A 9,696-nucleotide genomic window follows, 5' to 3' on the forward strand; every position below is an offset into this window, starting at 1 on the left:
ACAGAAGACGGATAAAGACAAGAGAATATGAGGAGCTAGATGAGAAGAGAAGGAGTAGACAGAGCTGGAGCACGAGGAGCCGGCATAGAAAACACGAGAACAGGGGGTGAGGAGGAGAAGAGGAGGAGATGGAGGAGATGGAGATGATGGAGAAGCTGGAGGTGGAGGAGGAGAAGAGGAGATGGAGGAGATGGAGATGATGGAGAAGCTGGAGGTGGAGGAGGAGAAGAGGAGATGGAGGAGATGGAGAGATGATGGAGAAGCTGGAGGTGGAGGAGGAGGAGAGAGGAGATGGAGATGATGGAGAAGCTGGAGGTGGAGGAGGAGAGAGAGGAGGAGATGGAGGAGATGGAGATGATGGAGAAGCTGGAGGTGGAGGAGGAGAAGAGGAGATGGAGATGATGGAGAAGCTGGAGGTGGAGGAGAAGAGGAGATGGAGGAGATGGAGATGATGGAGAAGCTGGAGGTGGAGGAGGAGAAGAGGAGATGGAGGAGATGGAGATGATGGAGAAGCTGGAGGTGGAGGAGGAGAAGAGGAGATGGAGGAGATGGAGATGATGGAGAAGCTGGAGGTGGAGGAGGAGAAGAGGAGATGGAGGAGATGGAGATGATGGAGAAGCTGGAGTGGAGGAGGAGAAGAGGAGATGGAGGAGATGGAGATGATGGAGAAGCTGGAGGTGGAGGAGGAGAAGAGGAGATGGAGGAGATGGAGATGATGGAGAAGCTAGGAGGTGGAGGAGGAGAAGAGGAGATGGAGGAGATGGAGATGATGGAGAAGCTGGAGGTGGAGATGGAGACAACAGAGGGGAGCTGCAGGAGGAGAGCGAGAGGTACGTCATTGACCCTCGCTAATGGAGGCGCTAAGCTAGCATAAACTTGTGTCATTAGCGAGCCTCCCAGAGGCGGGCGGCGAACAGGAAGTAGAACCGCCGGCCGTGACTATGGTTACGCCTCAACCCGTCACAGCGCAGGCACCTCCGGCCATGGAGCAGGAGGAAGGAGAGGAGAGAGGAGGAGAGAGGAGGAGGAGGAGGAGGAGAGAGGAGGAGGAGGAGGAAGGAGAGGAGGAGGAGGAGGAGAGAGAGGAGGAGGAGGAGGAGGAGGAGGAGGAGGAGGGGAGGAGGAAGGAGAGGAGGAGGAAGGGGGAGGAGGAAGAGGAGGAGGAAGGAGAGGAGGAGGAGGGGAGGAGAGAGAGGAGGAGGGAGAGGAGGAGGAGGAGGAAGGAGGAAGGAGAGGAGGAGGAGGGGGAGGAGGAGGAGGGGGAGGAGGAGGAGGGGAGGAGAGAGAGGAGGAGGAGGAGAGGAGGAGAGGAGGGGGAGGGGGAGGAGGGGGAGAGGAGGAGGAGGGGAGGAGGAAGGAGGAGGAGGGGAGGAGGAAGGAGAGGAGGAGGAGGGAGGAAGGAGAGGAGGAGGAGGGGGAGAGGAGGAGGAAGGAGGAAGGAGAGGAGGAAGGAGAGGAGGAGGAGGAAGGAGAGGAGGAGGAGGAGGAGGAGGAAGGAGAGGAGGAGGAAGGAGGAGGAGGAGGAGGAGGAAGGAGAGGAGGAGGAAGGAGAGGAGGAGGAGGAGGAGGAGGAGAGGAGGAGGAGGAAGGAGAGGAGGAGGAGAGGAGGAGGAAGGAGAAGAGGAGGAGGAGGAGAATACAAGAGGTGAGGAAAGGGAGCCGAGAGGAGGAATGAGGAGAGAGGAGAGCAGGAATGAGGAGAGGAGAGGAAGAGATACAGCTTTAGAGTTCGTGCTTAGAACCCAAGTACAAAGTGTGCGTACAGACTTCAGCTGATTGATGTCCCTTCACACTGTGTGTGCACACGTGTGTGCACACACACACACACACACACACACGAGTGTGGATCCCTGTGTTTGTTCTAATATACACCGTGACACTGTCCACTACATATAATAAACCTTGTTTAGTGTGTGTGTGTGTGTGTGTGTGTGTGTGTGTGTGTGTGTGTGTGTGTGTGTGTGTGTGTGTGTGTGTGTGTGTGTGTGTGTGTGTGTGTGTGTGTGTGTGTGTGTGTGTGTGTGTGTGTGTGTGTGTGTGTGTGTGTGTGTGTGTGTGTGTGTGTGTTCCCCACAGCGGGGGGTCGCGGGATAGTCATGAGGAACCAGAGAGTGAATAGAAGACACAAGTGGAGAGAAGAGACAAGGAGAGACAAGGAGATGGGAGGAAGGGAAAGGAGAGACAACGAGAGACAAGAAGAAGAGACGAGTGGGGAGGAGAGGAGAGAAGAGGAGAAGGGAGGAGAGACTGAATGCAAGGAAAAATCTCCATAGAGAGCAAGGACAGGAAAAGATTGCTTTAAACCACCGTGAAGGTTTGGAGAAAACACTACAGACCTAAAAAACTAGACGTAAACACAACGTTAAACACTAGACGTAAAACACTACATAAGTAAAACACTGGACGTTAAACAATAGACGTAAAACACCATTGACGTAACAGACTGGACGTTAAACACTGACGTAAAACACTAAAGAGCTAAAACACTATAGACCTAAAAAAACTATGGAGGTAAAACACTAGACCTAAAACGCTATAGACGTAAAACACTACAGACGTAAAACACTACAGAGGTAAAACACTACAGACGTTAAACACTAGACGTTAAACTCTAGACCTTAACGGCAGACGTCATCTCTACACGTAAAACTTTAGACGTCAAACTTTAAAGACATAACGCGGGGGCAGTGTGATGGCTTCCAACGCGCGTTCAATCACTTTATTATTAAGGTGATTGAACAAGCTTGCTATTAAACTTGAATCATCCTTTAAATCCTTGAATAATTATATTAAGTATAAAATAAACAAGTATAGAACCGACTGTATTAAGTATAAATCAACTGCAGATCACAAAGATGATATACTTCTTTAAATAACTAAAGAAAGTAAAAAGAAGGATGGACAGAGAGGAGGAGGAAGAGGAGCGGGAGGAGGAGGAGGAGGAGGAGGCTGAGGAGACCCCCGTCTCCTCTGGGCCGGTGGGCCGCAGGCTACAAAGCAGAGTCCAGCAGGGCCCGCCCCCCCGGGGCCCTGGCTGTACGAGCAGCATAACAGAACCCGCGTCCCCCTCCAGCGTCGGGAACACCTTGGAACGCCGAGGGGATGGGGGTGCCACGCAGTGAACATGGCCGCCATGCGCCACTTTGTCCCTGCTCCCCCCTTGGCCCTGAACGCTGGGGGACCTCAGGGGCCCACAGCCCAGGGGCCCCACAGCTCAGGGGCCCACAGCCCAGGGGCCCACAGCACAAGAGGAAGGTCTGGGATCAGCAGAATGAACAATAAGTAAACCTCTTCAGAGGAAGGTCTGGGATCAGCAGAATGAACAATAAGTAAACCTCTTCAGAGGAAGGTCTGGGATCAGCAGAATGAACAATAAGTAAACCTCTTCAGAGGAAGGTCTGGGATCAGCAGAATGAACAATAAGTAAACCTCTTCAGAGGAAGGTCTGGGATCAGCAGAATGAACAATAAGTAAACCTCTTCAGAGGAAGGTCTGGGATCAGCAGAATGAACAATAAGTAAACCTCTTCAGAGGAAGGTCTGGGATCAGCAGAATGAACAATAAGTAAACCTCTTCAGAGGAAGGTCTGGGATCAGCAGAATGAACAATAAGTAAACCTCTTCAGAGGAAGGTCTGGGATCAGCAGAATGAACAATAAGTAAACCTCTTCAGAGGAAGGTCTGGGATCAGCAGAATGAACAATAAGTAAACCTCTTCAGAGGAAGGTCTGGGATCAGCAGAATGAACAATAAGTAAACCTCTTCAGAGGAAGGTCTGGGATCAGCAGAATGAACAATAAGTAAACCTCTTCAGAGGAAGGTCTGGGATCAGCAGAATGAACAATAAGTAAACCTCTTCAGAGGAAGGTCTGGGATCAGCAGAATGAACAATAAGTAAAGCGAAACTCTCCTCCGCCAGCCGAATCCTGATGCTTAACTTGATTTAAGAGGATTTAATCACTGCTGAATACTAACCACAGAGACAGATTACCCTCACTACTCAGAGGTACCCTCACTACTCAGAGGTACCCCCACTACTCAGTGTCCACCCAGACGTGTGCCGGATGGATCGACTCCCCGGTCGCCCCCCCCGCCCCGGCGGACTGTTCCAACTCGGTAGGCTGTTGGGTCGATGAATGTGCCAGATGTCTGGGTGGACTCTTTCACCGTCAGGAGGAGACTCCATGGTCATCCCTGGTGGTTCACAAAAAAAGACCCTTGACTCACACTGGTTTAACGCCTGGACTCACACTGGTTTAACGCCTTGACTCAAACTGGTTTAAAGCCTTGACTCAAACTGCTTTAACGCCTGGACTCAAACTGGTTTAACACCTTGACTCACACTGGTTTAACCCAACTGTCTTTACTCAAACTTGTTTAACGCCTTGACTCACACTGGTTTAACGCCTTGACTCACACTGGTTTAACGCCTTGACTCAAACTGGTTTAACGCCTTGACTAACACTGGTTTAACGCCTTGACTCAAACTGGTTTAACGCCTTGATTAACACTGGTTTAACGCCTTGACTCACACTGGTTTAACGCCTTGACTCACACTGGTTTAACGCCTTGACTCACACTGGTTTAACGCCTTGACTCACACTGGTTTAACGCCTTGACTCAAACTGGTTTAACGCCTTGACTCAAACTGTCTTAACTCCCCTACTCAAATTGGTTCAACCCAACTGCCTTTACTCAAACTGGTTAACCCATACTGCCTTTACCAAAACTGGTTTGACCTAAACTGCCTTTACTCAAACTGGTTTAACTCAAACTGCCTTTGCTCAAACTGGTTTGACCTTAACTGCCTTTACTCAAACTGGTTTAACGCAACTGCCTTTATTCAAACTGGTTTGACCTTAACTGCCTTTACTCAAACTGGTTTAACGCAACTGCCTTGACTTAAACTGGTTAAACTAAAACTGCCTTTACTGGTTTAACGCCTTGACTTAAACTGGTTTAAGACCTTTCCTCAAACTGGTTTAACGCCTTGACTCAAACTGGTTTAAGACCTTTCCTCAAACTGGTTTAACGCCTTGACTCAAACTGGTTTAAGACCTTTCCTCAAACTGGTTTAACGCCTTGACTCAAACTGGTTTAAGACCTATCCTCAAACTGGTTCCTCAATCTGCTTCCCCTCCCTGGTTCCCCCAGGCTCCTCTAGGGTCCAGGCTGCAGTGGGACCAGGAGGGGGAGTCTGCCCTCCCCCCCTCGCCCGCCCTAGACGGCCACCTTTGATTCCACGTCCCCAGACCTGACAGTGCCTCGTCAGTTAAGCAACACCTCTGGCGCTCCTCGGATTAGCATGAATTAGCGCCGCCGCCTAAAGCCTCTCAGGCGGCGGCGCTAGGCAGCCTCCCTTCAGCTAGCTCCCTTCAGCTAGCTCCCTTCAGCTAGCTCCCTTCAGCTAGCAGTGTTCAGCGTCCAAACCGTTGAGTCATTTTAATGACTGATAGCCGTTGTATTGTAAAACGTATTATCTGGCCTTAGTCCTCGTCTGTGAGCCTCTCTGTGGGCAGGAAGACGTGCTTATCAGAGCGGCGACGGCCGTGTGGCCATCTTGGTTCCTAATGGATTTGTCCGCTACGGTTGAGGTTGCATCATAAACCCGACGTTTCCCCGATGGAGTCCGTTAATCCACCTGTCGCTGCCGTCCCTCAGAGGCTAACAGGGTGATTCCAGGTGGTTCCAGGTGGTCTCCGGCTCCGAGGGGATTTCAGACGTGCACGGCGCTGGGTTTGTGCAACGAGGCGTCTGACAGTAGGGTGTTTGTGCGGAGAGACGTCGTCATCTGGGCCTCAGAGCCCAGCGGCTCCTGGGGTCATTGCACACCTGGGGGGGGGCAGTCTTCTGGTCCCCCCCGCTGAGTGGTTAAAATAAGTGCAGAGGTGGCCAATCGAATGCCCCGTAGCTCTTCCTTCCATAACACCACGAGCCAATCAGACGATTCCTCCTGAAGCTCGTTCCAGTGGTTCTTCCACACAACATCGGGACACTAAATAAGTTACAACAAGAACACTAAACCAACAGACCCCCCAGCGCTGGAACCAGAGGCTAGAGGTGGGTTGAAGGGAGAGCACTATTTCAGCATAAACTTTCTGAGGTGGCGATCATTTTTTCATTCATTTGAATTGATATCACACTACTCTTAATGCGACTTATTTCCGAATGCATTTTTTTACATTTCCTAATCGTTTCCTTTGCTTCTACTTTCTGCTGTGAGTCCAGATATCCTGTGGGTGATTATCGATTATCTGTCCTAGCTGTCGACAGAGCGCTTCTAGAAGAATCTACGAGCAATGTTCTCCACCTTGTCTGCAGTCACCGAACCGTCGTTGCTGAGGGGATGGGGGTAGGATGTGTGGCCAGATGAGAGGATGAGACCATAACCCAAGGCTTCAGTTTCCTTTGCAGCTTTTACCGACCGACACACGCATCCGCTGAATTCTGATTCATGTCGATGTAATCACATATGAGCCCCATTATCACATATGAGCACCATTATCAGAGACCTGAGGACAAAGCAAACGCCAACCGACTCGATGCTGCTTGGCTGGAATCCACAGCGACATAAGTGAAGGATTTCCAACCAGACATAACCAGACATCACCGAAGTAATATGAACACCGGTTGATTTCTGCCACCTTCCTCCCAGACTACTCATGTCTCACCATGGAGTGAGGAGGTATGAGGTCATATGTTGGTGTGGGCTTCACCGGTGGACTGCCAACCAAAACTGAAAAGAGGCGACCGAAAGCAAGTAGAGAGAGCGAGGCGATGACGGCCGAGAGACCAGAGGTGGGGGCCGCGACCTAGAAAGCGGTAGAGTGTGGCCGACAGTCCAAAGCGTGAGTGAGTGACGGCCACAATAAAGGCGAGCGATAAGGCGCCCTGGCCTCGCGGTCGTTCTGTCCATCAGAGGGGAGAAGGGGCAGGCGTCAGCTGGACCAGCCCTCCTGAGCATGCGCGCAGATGGCACTAGGGACGGGGGGGACATGACCCCCTCAGATTCATAGGGTCCCCCCGCCCACTGTCCCAACATTGTATTGTGTTGTATTGTATTATAATACTTAACTGTGTAGCAACTGCAGTAGCTGCTATCATGGCTGTAACACTGGGAATTGGTTAGCCTAGCGATTGTGGTACGTGCACTTGGTTCTATGAACATCCTTTCTGTACCGACAGCGATATATTGATGCACTTCTTATGACAAATGTACTTATTGTAAGTCCCTTTGGATAAAAGCGTCTGCTGAATGCCCTAAATGTAAATGTCCCTACATAAGGCGACAAACATCGCCGGAAAAACTGAGGATTAATGTTCCGTTAGTTAGACTAATATACGTGCAGGGCGCATTGAGAGCCCGGCTTTTGTGTGGTTCGTTCCAGTCGTGCATGAATGTTGGAATTTCCGAGCTCCAAGTCCAGAATTGTAATCCGAACCCCCCCGTGAAGTCGGATCTCCAACTCGGAAAGTCTGATTAATCTCACCAGCCAGACATAGAATTCATGCTATCTTCTACTCACGTAAACAGTAGTTAGTTACATGTTTTGTTGTACGTTTGTGAGGCTGGGAAGCGCTGGGAGCACTCAACTTTGGGGTTACGTTGTTCCGAGCTCAAAGTTCAGACTTTCAGTGTAAATTGAACACACCCTGAGGCACGACTCTCACTCCCCAGGGTCCTAAAGAGGAAGTGGTAGCTGCGCCTGTACCTGTTGCGGTGATCATTGTCTACTATGACAGAGCGGGTGCTTCATGAAGAAACTAAATGAAGAAGCAAAAAACAATCAGAGCGTTTTTTCAAAACACAAACAATGTACGCCTGTTGCCTGTTGACTTTCCCAGATGTGGCAGCTAATCGTTTTGTAATGTTGAGTAGCTAGTGACATTATTAAATGGCATTTGCTCTTACCAGAAGTAAGCCTCCCCCCTTGGCCCTGAATGCTGGGGGACTCAGGGGCCCCACAGCCCAGGGGCTAAATGTAAGGCTAAATGTAAAATATAAGTATTTTTACCTTTAATGTTTTTTCATTTTTATGTATAAGCTTATTTTAACTAGAAAATGTCTAAAGACATTTTGAGCTTGCCTGGCTCTGGCCCATATATTAATACCTTGTCATTCTCTTTAGCTACCTAACACAAGCATATTAATACCGTTTCATTCTCTGTAGCTAGCTAGAGATTGTTGATGGTGGTGCCCATATCATCTGCTGAGGCAGAGCACAGGTTTAGTGGGTTACGCAGATTGAAGACATGGTTGAGATCAACCATGACGCAAAAAAGACTCAATGGCATTGCTGTGTGCCATATTCACCAAGAGAGGCTTGACAGACTGGACGGACAAGAAATTGCCCAGAAGTATGCTCAGGGTAATGAAAGGAGGAGGGATGTTTTTGGGTCCTTCAGTGAGTCTGCTTAGACAGTATTTTTTTTTTTTTTTTTTTCATTTATGTAAATATGTTGTTAACACTTCTGAGTGTATACACAAATGTTTAAATCAAACATATTTTGCATTAGGCATGACGTTTTTGTGGGTGATTGGCATTCCAGACAAATAACAGTTTCACCATACATGGCTAGTGTTGATCAAGTAGGCCTTTGTTTAACAATGTTCACTGTTGTTTATCCATGATTTCAAATAAGAACTCTGCAATGGCTTTTTAGTGCAAACCATTGGCCAATAGGCTATTATGAAAGTAACTATTTGAGCGCTAGTTAAAGCCCAGATTACACAAAAATAACCTGTTGAGTTGAAATCATTAGCTAACAGCTTGGTCCCCCCCAGTTCAAACTTCCCATCTGCGCCCCTGCTCCAGAGGTTAGAGACGGCTCACGTGGTCGGCACTCAGCGGTTCTGACCCGGAACCAGCTCAGAGAACCGCCAGCATCACGGAGACAGACGGGAACGCTGGAGGCTGCTCCAGCCGGTCCCTCTACCTGCCCTGTGACGGAGGCTGCTCCAGCCGGTCCCTCTACCTGCCCTGTGACGGAGGCTGCTCCAGCCGGTCCTTCTACCTGCCCGGTGACGGAGGCTGCTCCAGCCGGTCCCTCTACCTGCCCGGTGACGGAGGCTGCTCCAGCCGGTCCCTCTACCTGCCCTGTGACGGAGGCTGCTCCAGCCGGTCCCTCTACCTGCCCGGTGACGGAGGCTGCTCCAGCCGGTCCCTCTACCTGCCCGGTGACGGAGGCTGCTCCAGCCGGTCCCTCTACCTGCCCTGTGACGGAGGCTGCTCCAGCCGGTCCCTCTACCTGCCCTGTGACGGAGGCTGCTCCAGCCGGTCCCTCTACCTGCCCGGTGACGGAGGCTGCTCCAGCCGGTCCCTCTACCTGCCCGGTGACGGAGGCTGCTCCAGCCGGTCCCTCTACCTGCCCTGTGACGGAGGCTGCTCCAGCCGGTCCCTCTACCTGCCCTGTGACGGAGGCTGCTCCAGCCGGTCCCTCTACCTGCCCGGTGACGGAGGCTGCTCCAGCCGGTCCCTCTACCTGCCCGGTGACGGAGGCTGCTCCAGCCGGTCCCTCTACCTGCCCGGTGACGGAGGCTGCTCCAGCCGGTCCCTCTACCTGCTGGAGGGTATGGCTCTAGTCTCGAGGCCCTCAGACGGGGTCCAGGAGATGCAGGTCTAGTTAAGGCGACAGGAACACGATGGACCTGAGTGGGCCGGCTGGTGGGCGCCAGAGGAGGAGCCTCTCACCGCCC

Source organism: Gadus macrocephalus, chromosome 22, assembly GCF_031168955.1.
Source record: "Gadus macrocephalus chromosome 22, ASM3116895v1".
In the NCBI taxonomy this organism is placed as follows: Eukaryota; Metazoa; Chordata; class Actinopteri; order Gadiformes; family Gadidae; genus Gadus; species Gadus macrocephalus.